General features: G+C 46.4%; 1 protein-coding gene across 1 annotated transcript in view; it reads left to right on the forward strand.

The window, feature by feature from the left end:
• The first annotated feature begins 265 nt into the window (after nucleotides 1-265).
• The window catches only part of LOC139767097 (D-beta-hydroxybutyrate dehydrogenase, mitochondrial-like), a 52,071-nt gene continuing 38,812 nt past the window's right edge, over nucleotides 266-13,524 (forward strand). Inside the window, 1 exon segment of the mRNA XM_071696081.1 lies at nucleotides 266-631. The gene's annotated coding sequence lies outside the window, so the exon portion shown is untranslated.

A 13,524-nucleotide genomic window follows, 5' to 3' on the forward strand; every position in this document is an offset into this window, starting at 1 on the left:
CCTGGCACATTACAAAAGACAGATTTTCTACTTCCTCAAAAATTCGTAAATTCTTTCCCTCGTCTTTTCTTTTTCAGTTTCATAATTCTCGATATATTTCAGTTAAGGCCCGGTCTTGATATGGGCTTTGGTCCGTGACTTCAACATTAATTAGACTTACCAATAGATTTGGTGTTCAGGAGGTGTAGAAAGGTCTGGGTGGCTGGGTCAGGTCGGGTGTGTGTGGCGAGGACTGGGTGGCTGGGTCAGGTCGGGTGTGTGTGGCGAGGGCTGGGTGGCTGGGTCAGGTCGGGAGGCGACGGCAGTTTACAGGAAGCACTGGCGAGGAAAGGCGGTGTTGGTGGTGACGCAGCCGCCGCGCTAGACTCCGTTCCTTCCACACCCAAAATACATTCCCGGTATTGTGGTGTGTGTGTCCGGTCCGTTTGATATCATCATATATTGTTCACAGTGATGGAAGTGACTAATAAGGATGACAGGAGAGCGTTACGTAACGTGACAGGTTGTGACCGTAGATAAGTAGAAGCTTTACAACGAGGGCCGCTTGTGCGGTCATCACCAGTGTATCTGCAGCAGCTTCCTAGCCAACACCCTCCTCCCTCCTCCTCCTCGTCACACCCTCCAGGACACCGTAAGTAGACAGATGATTTACATCACAGGTTCCTTTGTGAGGAAAATTAGTTCGATACTAAACTGAGAGCAGTACACACGGTGGAAATTTTGAAGACTAGGGTTCTGTGCTCGGTAATGATTAGGTTTAGGTTCGATGACGGAGACCTGATCACGGCTGCGTACGATATAATGAGTGTGCTTGCTGCCGTGGCTCAGGACTGTTGGGGAAGCACTGGCGGGCACCCCCTCGCCCCGCTAGTCTTCTGATCAAGAAGAAATACAAGGGAGTGAAATTCTGGTCTGAGCAAATCGTTGGTCTCGTCAGCCAGTAGCCGAATGATGGAGACAGAAGGTGAAGACCCACAACAAAAAATAAACACTAGTGGAAATAGATGGTGGTATAAGAAAGAACCAGACAATAGAGTGAAACAACGATAGTAAACGCAGAAGAAAAACGACGAATGACAAGAGCAACAAGGGTCGAGGCAGACTGTTTGAACAAGAGACAACCGTTGTAATGATGATTTTAATAAACACAATGACATTACTGATGATACTGCTGCTGCACCTGCTGCTGTTGCTACTACTACAACGAAATGATGATAACGAGAGAAGGTAGAGACGTGCCGTAGAATGGCTTGGTATCTTTAGTCAACCGACTCATACCTATAAGGATCCCCCTACCACATCCTGGGGCCATCCTTCTTCCCCAAAGCCTCCCTCTACCACATTCCAGGGCCCTCCTCCTTCACTGCCTCCCCCTACCACATTCTGGGGCCCTCCTCCTTCACTGCCTCCCCCTACCACATTCTGGGGCCCTCCTCCTTCACTGCCTCCCCCTACCACATTCTGGGGCCCTCCTTCTCCAAAGCCTCCTACCACAATCTGGTGCTCGCTTTTGTTTCCATAAGTTTACCCCACCACATTAATGAATGCATCCACCACAAGGTTATGGTTTCACCAACAATAACACACACACACACACACACACACACACACACACACACAAACACGTATACACACATACACACACACACACACACACACACACACACACACACACACAAACACGTATACACACATACACACATACACACATGCGCACACACACACACACACACACACACACACACACACACACACACACACACACACACACACAAACACGTATACACACATACACACATGCACACACACACACACACACACACACAAACAAATAACGGCCAAGAAGGTTTCGTTCTAACAAGAATATCTATTTTTCCACGATCAACGTGAGTCTGATACTTGTCATACCTTCTTTTGCCGTTGCCAGATACGTTATGAGAGGCCCGCACTTGGGGTGTGTAGTCACACTAGTTTGAACAACGGTAAAGAATTTCCTCGAATAGATAGATAGATGGATAGACAGATGGTCATGGATAGAGGGGCATACAATTTTGTTATCGCTTTTCTGCTAATGATGACCAGACACCATCCTGGTGTGAGCAAGTGCGCCTCAGCCAGCCGGTGCCAGCGAACATCAGTCGCGCCAAAAGACAGGCGGATGCGTGGTCCTCGGTTGTCTGAGCCCCGAGGGAGGGAGGCCTTCCATTACTGCTGTGGTGATGTTGACCTACTCTCTCACGGACCACTGCGACACAGACCTGCAGCCGGAGTGGTGGTTTCTCCGTACGCCATGAACTGTCTCATGGCTAGACTCCATGGGTCTTAGGGACGACCACTGACTGTACAGGACTGACGTATCTGACAGCATTTTGAAGGCAGATGAGAGCATACAGATCTTGTGAGTGACGTCACAGCAGATGGCCTTCGCCAGGTGCTGCTTGTGATTTGATTAGCGCCGGTAACCCAGGCAGGTCTGTTGTGCACCCCATGGTCATCCTGTGAGCGGTAGCGCAAAAGGATTGCAGAGACCACAAAGGGTCTCACTCATACCCCAGTGGGTTAATATTACATAAGATGTTACAATTCATAACAGGTATGTCATTACTTAGTTTCATATAGCAACTTTTTTTTACCGGCTAGATGCAAAAAGTGGATACAAACTTAATATTTCATATATCTTGTTATTAACAGTAAGGCGTTGTGATATTTCTAGCAGGGTTTGTTTAGAACTATCCCTTAAAGGCTATATCTTTCTCACATTCTAAAGACGCAGTGTTATTTGTTTTATGTTAGCTGAGACGGCACGGGCAGCTGAGGCCTTATTCAAGGCCATCCCATTAACGCTATATATATATATATATATATATATATATATATATATATATATATATATATATATATATATATATATATATATCTTTTCTTTCTTTTAAACTATTTGCCATTTCCCGTGTTAGCGAGGTAGCGTTAAGAACAGAGGACTGGGCCTCTTTTGGAATATCCTCACCTGGCCCCTTCTGTTCCTTCTTTTGGAAAATCAAAAAAAAAAAAAAGAGAGGGGAGGATTTCCAGCCCCCCGCTCCCTCCCCTTTTAGTCGCCTTCTACGACACGCAGGGAATACGTGGGAAGTATTCTTAATCCCCTATCCCCAGGGATAATATATATATATATATATATATATATATATATATATATATATATATATATATATATATATATATATATATAGTCATTTATTTATTCATTTATTATACTTTGTCGCTGTCTCCCGCGTTAGCGCAAGGAAACAGACGAAAGAATGGCCCAACCTACCCACGTACACATGTATATACATACACGTCCACACATGCACATATACATACCTATACATTTCACCGTATATATATATGTATATATATACATATATATATAATATATATATGTGTGTGTGTGTGTGTATCCTGGCCTGAGCCAATTACCCATTTTTATCGATCAACCCCTTGGGGTGGATGAACAGCTGGGTTGACTGCCGCACCCAGGATTCGAACCTATGCGTTCGACCCTGGGCGACCCGTGAGTGCGTCACGGTCAGGAACGCTAACCGCCAGCTACATCACGGGAGTCCATAGTTCCAGTTTGTGTCCAAATCTTTGACCACAAACTTTGCAGTTCACTTGATTAACGTCTCCAAGCCAGTCCACAGCTGCAAGGGAGGAATGTAGCTAGCTCCTGCCCCGCCTCACAGGTGAGGTGGAAAGGTTTCGTCATGTTGTTTACAACAGAGTGTTGAGCGGCTGGGGAAGGGGGGGGGGGTACATGGCGCGTCGCCCTCGCCTGTTAACAGGGTCGTCTAACAGCGTCTGTGGCCACCTGCATCACCACGTCACACGCCCAGCCAAACCCACTTGGTGTAACTTTTTATTTTTTCTGTTGTATCGCTGGTGCTTAGGTATTGTCTACCGGAAGATGGTGGCGGTGCTTGTGCGTTGGCAGACGGAAGCACGAGAGGAGTGACCGGTACGTCCACCGTGGGAGTAGGTCGGGGAACACGTCACAGATATTCACAGAACTCTAATGTGCGTCACCGGAAATTATTCTTCACAATTTGTTGCATGTTGCCTCATCTATCACTTCATAATGATGATGACGATGATGATGCCAGTAATGAGCTGAGGTCGTAGTCACCCTCCTACGCCAACAATAGTTCCATGAGACTCAGGTCACTCCAGCATGATCTCTCAAGATGAAGGCTAGGCTGAAGACCTGTTGTTGATGGCAGCAGCAACGTGTGCTGGATCGTAGGACAGTCTGTCGCTCGTGAAGGAGGACGACTGGACGAGTCTAGGTATACTGGTTGACCCTGACCTGCTCCTGATGGTTCGCTCATGGTATCTGGAAATCCTCCTTTAACGCACGGTCACACGGAAGCCTCCTTTAAGACGACTGTGATATATATATCTTTTTTATACATGTTCGCCATTTCCCGCGTGAGCGAGGTGGCGTCAAGAACAGATGACGGAGCCTTTGACGTATAATTCCTCACTTGATTCCTTTGCTATGTTCTTTCTTTTTGAAAGTAATACGGGAAGGGAGGATTTCCAGCCACCCGCTGCCGCTCTTCTTAGTCGCCTTCTACGACACGCAGGAAATACGTGGGCAGTATTCTTTCTCCCGTAATCCCAGCGACTATGACGGGCGGGAGGGGAGCTCAAAACCAGTCTCTTCTTGTATTCTAATTTCTAAAAGTTGGAACAGAATAAAGAGCCAAGCGGGGAGTGCTCACCCTCCTCGAAGGCTCTGGCTGGGGTGTCTAAATGTGTGTGGATGTAACTAAGATGAGAAGAGAGGGAGAGTTAGGCAGTACGTTTGAGGTAAGGAACCTGAATGTTCGACCTCTGAGTGAAATAAGCTCAACTGTAAGGAGAGTGAATGATTTGGGTATGTCCTAGGGTTAGGTTTAGGTGTTAGTGTGAGGGCGAGAGCGAAGACAGGAGTAGCACTTCGGCTGAAGGAGTTTTAGGAATACTTCAAAAAGTGTTAGGAAGTGATCCCTAGACTGAAGTAGGTAAGAATTAAAGTGGATCACGAGAGGTGGGTGATCATTAGTGCTCATGCTCTTGGAAACGAGGCGAATGAGGAAAAAGGGCGAGTGCTTTCTTTTCTGGGGTGTAAGTATGTCAGCAATTTTGACTGTAAGAGTTCGGCTATCAGTGATGAGTGACTTGAATACGAGAGTGACTAATGTGTCAGTTGAGGGTATAACTGGGAGGGCATGAGATATTCAGTGATGGGAATCCAAGGAGTGAACATCTGGTGGGAGATGTGTGCTGAAAAAAGATTGGCAATTGGGAAATACTTGGTTTACGAAGAGAGACATTCATAAGTCTACGTGGTGGAGTAGTGTAGCTGGTATGCAGTCATCACCATGTATTAATTGATAGTTGTGCACGAGAGAGAGATTCTTGGACGTGAAGGTGCTGATAGAGGCAGATGGTAGGATATTTGTTTATTACAGTGTCGAGGCGAGGGTGAAGACTTGTAGAAACTCTTAGAAAAGACGACATGATATGGGTGGCAAGAGGGTAGTGAAAGTGAGTGAACTTCAAAAAGGAGCTCGCGTGAAGGGATACCAGGAGAGACTGAATGTAGAATAGCAACAGATAAGAGTAAATGAAGCAAGGGGAGTGGGTGAGGAATGGGAAGCAGTGTTGACATGTACAAGAGACGCGTGCGACATGCGGAAGATGGAAGGTGGGCATGTAAGGATTCAAAAGTGGTAGAGGACGTGGGGATCAGATGTTTGCTTTAAATGGCGTGTGTGAGAAGTACTTAGAGAAAAGGGTGATTTGTGTGTGACAGTCACAGAAAACACACGATATTATTGCTAGAGATGTGGAAGATTTTGAGAATACACGGTGTGAAAGGTAAGCTGTTAGGAGCAGTGAGTGCGAAGCATGTGTACGAGCAGGAAGGGAGGAGAGTAAATATTTCCAAGCGAGGATTGGTCTGTGGCAGGGGTGTGTGATGTCACTGTGGTTGTTCAATTTGTTTATGAGTGGGGTGATGAGGGAGGTAAATGCGAGTCTCAGAGAGAGGGGCCAGTATGTAGTTCCTAGGGGATGAGAAGGCATGAGAAGCGAGTCAGTTGTTGATAGCTGATGATACGGTACTGTGGCAGATTCGAGTGAGAAACTGCAGAATGTGGTGATTAAAGAGTGTGTGAAAGGAGGAGGTTGAGAGTAAAGGGGAATAAAAGCAGATTATTAGGTATGGCAGGCGTGAGGGACAGGTTAGTTGGGGTGTGAGCTTCATTGAGTTTCATAATGGAAGAAGTGAAAAGTGTCAGATATCTGAGAGTGGACAAGGTAGCAAACAGAACCATGGAAGCGGAAGTGAGTCATAGGGTGGGTGAGGGGGCGAAGGTTCTGGGAGCTTTGAAAAATGTATGGAAAGCGAGAATGTTATCTAGGAGGGCAAATTTAGTTCTTTAAAGGTAAAGTAGTACCAGCAATTATATTGGTGTGAGGCATAGTCTATAGATAAGACTGTGAGGAAGAGGGTGGATGTGTTGAAAATGATATGTATGAAGTCAGTATGTGGTGTTGGGTGGTTTAATCGAGTAAGTACAGAAATGGTGAGAAAGTGGTGTGGAAATCAAGAGATCGTGGTTGAGAGAGCAGAAAAGGGCGTGTTGAAATGGTTTGGAAACATTGAGAGAATGAGTGAGGAAAGGTTGACAAAGGATATATGTGTCAGAAGCGGAGGGAACACGGAGAAGAGGAAGACTAAATTGGAGATGGAAGGATTGAGCGAAAATGTTTTTGAGCGATCGGAGCCTGAACATGAAGAAAGGTGAAAGGTGTGCACGCGATAGAATGAACTGGAACGATGTGGTATAGTGGGGTCGACGTGCCGTCAGGGTATTGAACCAGGGTATGTGAAACCTTCGGGATAAACCATCGAAACGTCTATGGGGCCTGGTTGTGACAGGGAGCTGTGGGTCCTTTTTTCGTTTGTTTCTGGCGCTACCTCGCTAACGCGGGAAACATTGATGATGAATATATATATATATATATATATATATATATATATATATATATATATATATATATATATCATACTTAATCGCCGTCTCCCGCGTTAGCGAGGCAGCGCAAGGAAACAGACGAAAAAATGGCCCAACCCACCCACATATACATGTATATTCATAAACGCCCACACACGCACATATACATACCTATAAATTTCAACGTATACATACATATACATACAAAGACATATACATATATACACATGTACATTTTCATGCTTACTGCCTTCATCCATTCCCGTCGCTACCTCTAACTGTCATGTGTAATGCACCAAAACCACAGCTCCCCTTTCACATCCAGTCCCCACAAAACTTTCCATGGTTTACACCAGACGTTTCACATGCCCTGGTTCAATCCACTGACAGCACATCGACCCCGGTATACCACATCGTTCCAATTTACTCTATTCCTTGCACGCCTTTCACCCTCCTGCATGTTCAGGCCCCAATCGCTCAAAATGTTTTTCACTCCATCCTTCCACCTCCAATTTGGTCTCCCGCTTCTCGTTCTCTCTACCTCTGACACATATATCCTCTTTGTCAATCTTTCCTCACTCATTCTCTCCATGTGACCACACCATTTCAACACACCCTCTTCTATTCTCTCAACCACACTCTTTTTATAACCACACATCTCTCTTACCTTTTCATTACTCACTCGATCAAACCACCACATACCACATATTGTCCTCAAACATTTCATTTCCAACACATCCACCCTCCTCCGCACAACTCTATCTATAGCCCATGCCTCGCAACCATATAACATTGCTGGAACCACTATTCCTTCAAACATACCCATTTTTGCCCTCTAAGATAACGTTCTCTCCTTACAGATATTCTTCAATGCTCCCAGAACCTTCGCCCCCTCCTCCACCCTGTGATTCACTTCCGCTTCCATGGTTTCATCCGCTGCTAAATCCACTCCCATATATCTAAAACACCTCACTTCCTCCAGTTTTTCTCCATTCAAACTTACCTCCCAATTGACTTGTCCCTCAACCCTACTGTACCTAATAACCTTGCTCTTATTCACATTTACTCTCAGCTTTCTTCTTTCACACACTTTACCAACTCAGTCACCATTTTCAGCAGTTTCTCACCCGAATCAGCCACCAGCGCTGTATCATCAGCAAACAACAACTGACTCACTTCCAAAGCCCTCTCATCCAGAACAGACTGCATACCTACCCCTCTCTCCAAAACTCTTCCGTTCACCTCCCTAACCACCCTATCCATAAACAAATTAACAACCATAGAGACATCACGCAACCCGGCCGCAAACAGACATTCAATGGGAACCAATCACTCTCCTCTCTTCCTACTCGCACACATGCCCTGGGGATAGGGGAGAATGAATACTTCCCGCGTATTATCTGCGCGTCGTAGAAGGCGACTAAAAGGGGTGGGAGCGGGGGGCTGGAAATCCTCTCCTCCTGTTTCACTTTCCCAAAAGAAGGAACAGAGACATGGGCCAAGTAAGGATTTTTCTCTCTGAAGGCTCAGCCATCTGTTCTTGATGCTACCTCGCTAACGCGGGAAATGGCGAAAATGTATGAAAAATATATATATATGAATAACACAGCTTTGGTAGTGGTGAGATAACGCCAGGAACAGACGAAGAATGGCCTCATTTGCTCACATCCATTCTCTAGCTGTCATGTGTAATGCACCGAAAACACAGCTCCCTTTACACAACGAAGCCCCACAGACCTTTCTTAGAAAAGATCTGATGGTAGTAATCCACAGCAGCTGGTAGATGTACGATCTAGCAATATCGTGCAACAGAATGACCGTATCGGTGAAGGTCACCAGTATTTAATATTTGTCCAGGTCGCTGGATACGTGTAATAAACCAGAGAATCTGATGCCACTAGTCATATGTTACATACACGGTCTCCGTTTTCTCTTGAAGACATGAAAGTCAGGGGGTCGGTAGTAGAGTTACCAGGGTATGTGCCCTCAGCAGTGCTGGGAGAGACCCAGACTCATTATTCTTACAGTCTTGGGGCTCAGCCACCATGACGCTTCACCCACGCACAGGCGTGCGCGATGTTACTAGCGTATCATCATCTTCATAAGCACATGCCTTATTGTCTTCAAGGTGTGGAGTAACGATAAGTTTTCGTAGGTGCCAAAACAATGCCCTAAGTCTGTAGGTTTCTACTGGCTGTGATGTCACCCAGGTTGCACGATATATTCACATGTTGGCAGATGGCAACAACATTATCTCAAGCCCACAGCCGTGTACCTCTGGCAGCATTAGCTGTGCGAGTCACGCCGTTGGATGGTTGGTTGTTTGGACTTAAGGCCTATCAACTGCCAGGGTCATTGAGGGCGTCAACGTAAGCTACATCCACCAACCGAAAAATCTTGAACACCTTCCTCAGGTGTTGAAGATAACCCTAAGACCACACAGTCTCACTGTGCATGTGGCCCATCTTCACGCTGTTGTCGCCAGTGGGTCATTATCTCTTGACGATGCAGCTCCACGCGCTCGAGCATATTCTTATATTATTTTCATGAACCTGAAAATGTACATTCATGTATGTAGGTACCACTCAGCATCATTTTATATCCCACATTAATTAGTTTGAGGAAAATGTAGACTGTTGTCTTTATTTGTACAGATCCAAGACATTATCATGAGACGCGGGAGAGAATGGGTTTCAGTCGACAATTATCGTTATCAGTGACTTGCCTCAGCTTACGAGAAACAAGTTCTTCTGCAAGATCTTTATTAATTTTGAAAGCTTAAGCTTAATACAAAAGCATTCTGGCACATTTATCGACGGATTCACATTGCGAGTACGGCTCGAAAACATTTGTTTTTAGTTTTTCATTCATTCGTCCGCAGAAAGTCACACTAAACTGAACCAAAATTCATTGCAAAACCAAAACGAAAAACAAGTGGACCTGCTCAAGCATGACAGGTCTCGTGGGTTGAGATTTAGTTAACGTGTTGCAGTTACGAATGAATGATACGGGTTCTTGAAGTGTTGTGCTTGTTCATGAATAAAACTCGAACAATATACTTTTACCTATGACGAAAATCAATCTGGGTTGTTACAAATGAACAGGAGGGAATGCAAGAACCAGCAAACATCACTCATAACAGAAAAGAATAGAAACATACGTCTTTGTGGAAAGAATATAAAAGCAAATAGAAAATTAAAGTTAGATACAAAATTCTTAACTCAGGAGTTGTCCGATATAATAAAGATTTTCACGGACGTCAAGCCTTGTGACGTGAGAGGCAAGACAAATGACAAGATAAAAAAAAAGACCAAAACATGTTCTCTAATACTGGGTTCGAAGCCAGGTTAAATGTTGACCAAGTCAGCTGTGGTTGTTGACCTGATGACCAGGTGCGGTGTTGTGTTGTGGGCTGACACCATCATGTACCTGGAGGACCTCGCTGTTATGCCACCAAGTCTTCCGTCCTCGTCATGAAGTGCGGGGCTGGCCGGCAGCAGGTGGCTCAGCCAGAGGTATATGACTGTAAAGTTCTCCTGAAGGGCATCAGTAACTTATCTCTGACGAGACTCGGACGAGAGCTGAGGTGTAGGAGTGGCTCGGGGAGACACTAGCAGCTTATCTTCTGGCTATCTGGACACACCTGGAGTCGCTCAACACCCTCTCCCTCTCTGTTCCTCGCTCACTCTGCTACTATAAGCCCTACACGCCAGCCTTGCCAGGCTCACGGTACATTCCCGCCGTAGATACCCCCAACTCTCTCTCTCTCTCTCTCTCACACACACACACACACACATAATCATTATTCCTTTATTTTCGTTCCTGATGTGAATGTGTTCGGGGACACACTGCCAGAAGGCTTCAAACTGTTGACTGGTAACATGAATTTCGTTTCACGAGGGTAGGTTCCCACTGACGAACCAAGATTTCGAAGATCCTAAATGTATTCACAAAACGTACAACAAATGTACAGCATCAAGTCGAGCTGACAGGGTTAGATCCCTTCAGTGCGTCTTGATATTGTCATCAAGTATGTTAGATCTCCTAACCTAACCACAAGCGTCGCCACATTCCTCAGGCTTCACCAGGGGTAAGTGTGTGTGTGTGTGTGTGTGTGTGTGTGTGTGTGTGTGTGTGTGTGTGTGTGTGTGTGTGTGTGAGAGAGAGAGCCCAACACAAGTTTAGCGGACACCTGGTGGTTGGACCGCAACCTCACCCCGGCACTGGTTAACATGCAAGCCAGGTACTGACCACCCCACCACCTCTCACTCCCACCCCTCATCGTCAGCACTGAACATCCTTTCTCTTCCTCCCACTCCCTACATGCTGCACTCTCCTTCCTACCCCTGCACGACACAGACATACCCCGCACGACACAGACCTGCCCCTACACGACACAGACCAGCCAATGCACGACACAAAGCAGCTCCCGCACGACACAGACCTAGCCCTATCCAGGCGATACTTTTGTTTTACAAGCGTCAGGAAGTGTTGGCTTCCAGGCACGTCTTCCAGTACGTCATATGTAATGCCAAGTCCAGCATCAGTTGAATCAGTTAACGGGACGAGCGCCTTCCAGTTTGTGTCTGGGTGATGCAGAGGGTCGTTTCTACTTCCAGAAACATTTTTCCTCTCGTGTCAACCGTATCGGTAATGACACATGCGGATATCCAGTCATAAAAATGGACTTGGCAATTGCCGAACACATTTCTGTATCTATTTTGTCCATATCACTGTGGGTGGGTCAGGTAGATCAAGGTGGCGTGGTGTCGTCACTCTGATCATGACAGGGCAAAAGGCTCGATGTTCCATCAACAATACTCTCCCATGGAACCTTGAGTCACAGGTTCCATGATGAGCATCAAGGAAAGCCAACGAGTTCAACAAACAATAGAATTATCAAGATCTGGGTAGCATGAAGCGATCGCAGGTTGCCTTACCTGGGTCCCAAATTACTGGCTATATTTATGCAAGAGAGAGAGATATAGTTAGAATGTAGGACTCTTCCAGGATGGTGGACTAAATTCAGTTAGCTCTCTTACTCCTTCCTCACTACCTGCCCTAAATACATGAAAGCAACCCCTCCCCCCCCTCCCCATCATATAAAAGACTGGACGATCTAACTGGTAGGAAAAAAAGATGGCAGTATGAATGTCAATCTTGGGAGGAGGGTGAGGAACGCCACCCAGCTTCCTTCCGCTTCTTATCCACTTTACCCCAGACGTGTGTGTGTGTGGTAGCCTCACAACCACCTGGCTGATCTGAGTGTGTCGCCGGGAAAGCCCGTCACGTCGCCAAGGTTAGGTTAGGTTACGTTCCGCTGCCCCCGGGACGCACTAACAAAGGGAGTCCCCTCATCACCAGTCGTCAGGTTACGGGTCTCTATACACACGGTCGTCACGCGAGGGAGCGTCGTACCATCCCCAGGCTGGCTTGTGGGACGGGTTTTCACGAGGTCTTTGGCTTGATTCCAAACCTAGCAGCCATCGGAGTATCGCTTGGTCCGCGTGGACAGTGGCGAAGGTGAGAAGCAGCAGCTGTGGACGACGACAGTAGCAGAGTATGGCATGTGTGATGATGGTGACAGGTGCAGGTGATGGTGGGAACGGGTGATGTTCATGGTGGACGGGGGCAGGAAGGCGCGCTAAGGAATGATGGGTGCGGCTGGTGGCGGCGTCCTTGATAGCAAAATGTAGATAGTGGCTTGTGTGGGACATAGTCAGTTGTGGGTCAGGGTAGATGTGGATGGCAGCTTGTGAGGGTGGTGGAAGGTGTGGGTGGTGGAAGGTGAGGGTGGTGGAAGGTGTGGGTGGTGGAAGGTGTAGGCGGTGGAAGGTGTCGGTGGTGGTAGACGTGATCGGTAACTCCTCCCGAAATATGTTTGCGGACGATGATGCGATAGCCATCGTGAAAGTAAGAATTGAGGAGGATTGTTCCAACTATGAAGGGACCTAGACAATCATCAAGGTCGGTCTGATCAATGTTTAATGAAATCTAACCCGAATACATACTTAAGAATGAGGATAAGACACAGCGGAAGAATCTGCAAGCTTGTGTGTGTGAGAAAACCTTGGGAGTCGACACTGTATCAGACCCGTCGCCAGAGCTCCACCTTAGGAGAACTGTGAGGGAGACAAAGTGTCTGCCGGCAAATCCTGCAACTGCATTCTGGTACATGGGAAAGGCAATATTCAGCAAACTGTTTACGTCGTATTTTAGGCCAGAATTTGATAAGCTTCTCACGCTTGGTCATCATACTTCAAGGAGCACAAAGAACTAAACGAGAAGGTCCAGAGGAGAGCAACAAAAATAATACTATGATTACGGAAACTGAGTTACAAATGAGAGGTTAGAGGACATGAATCTGTTCAACGTGAAAAAGAGAAGAGTGAAGGTGACTGTTTCTGGACCAGTTTGATGACGTCAGCAGTGAACACTTCTCCGAAAGATGCCAAGATAAAGCAGCCAGAGGCCACAA

This window comes from Panulirus ornatus, chromosome 4 (genome assembly GCF_036320965.1).
Source record: "Panulirus ornatus isolate Po-2019 chromosome 4, ASM3632096v1, whole genome shotgun sequence".
NCBI lineage: Eukaryota > Metazoa > Arthropoda > Malacostraca > Decapoda > Palinuridae > Panulirus > Panulirus ornatus.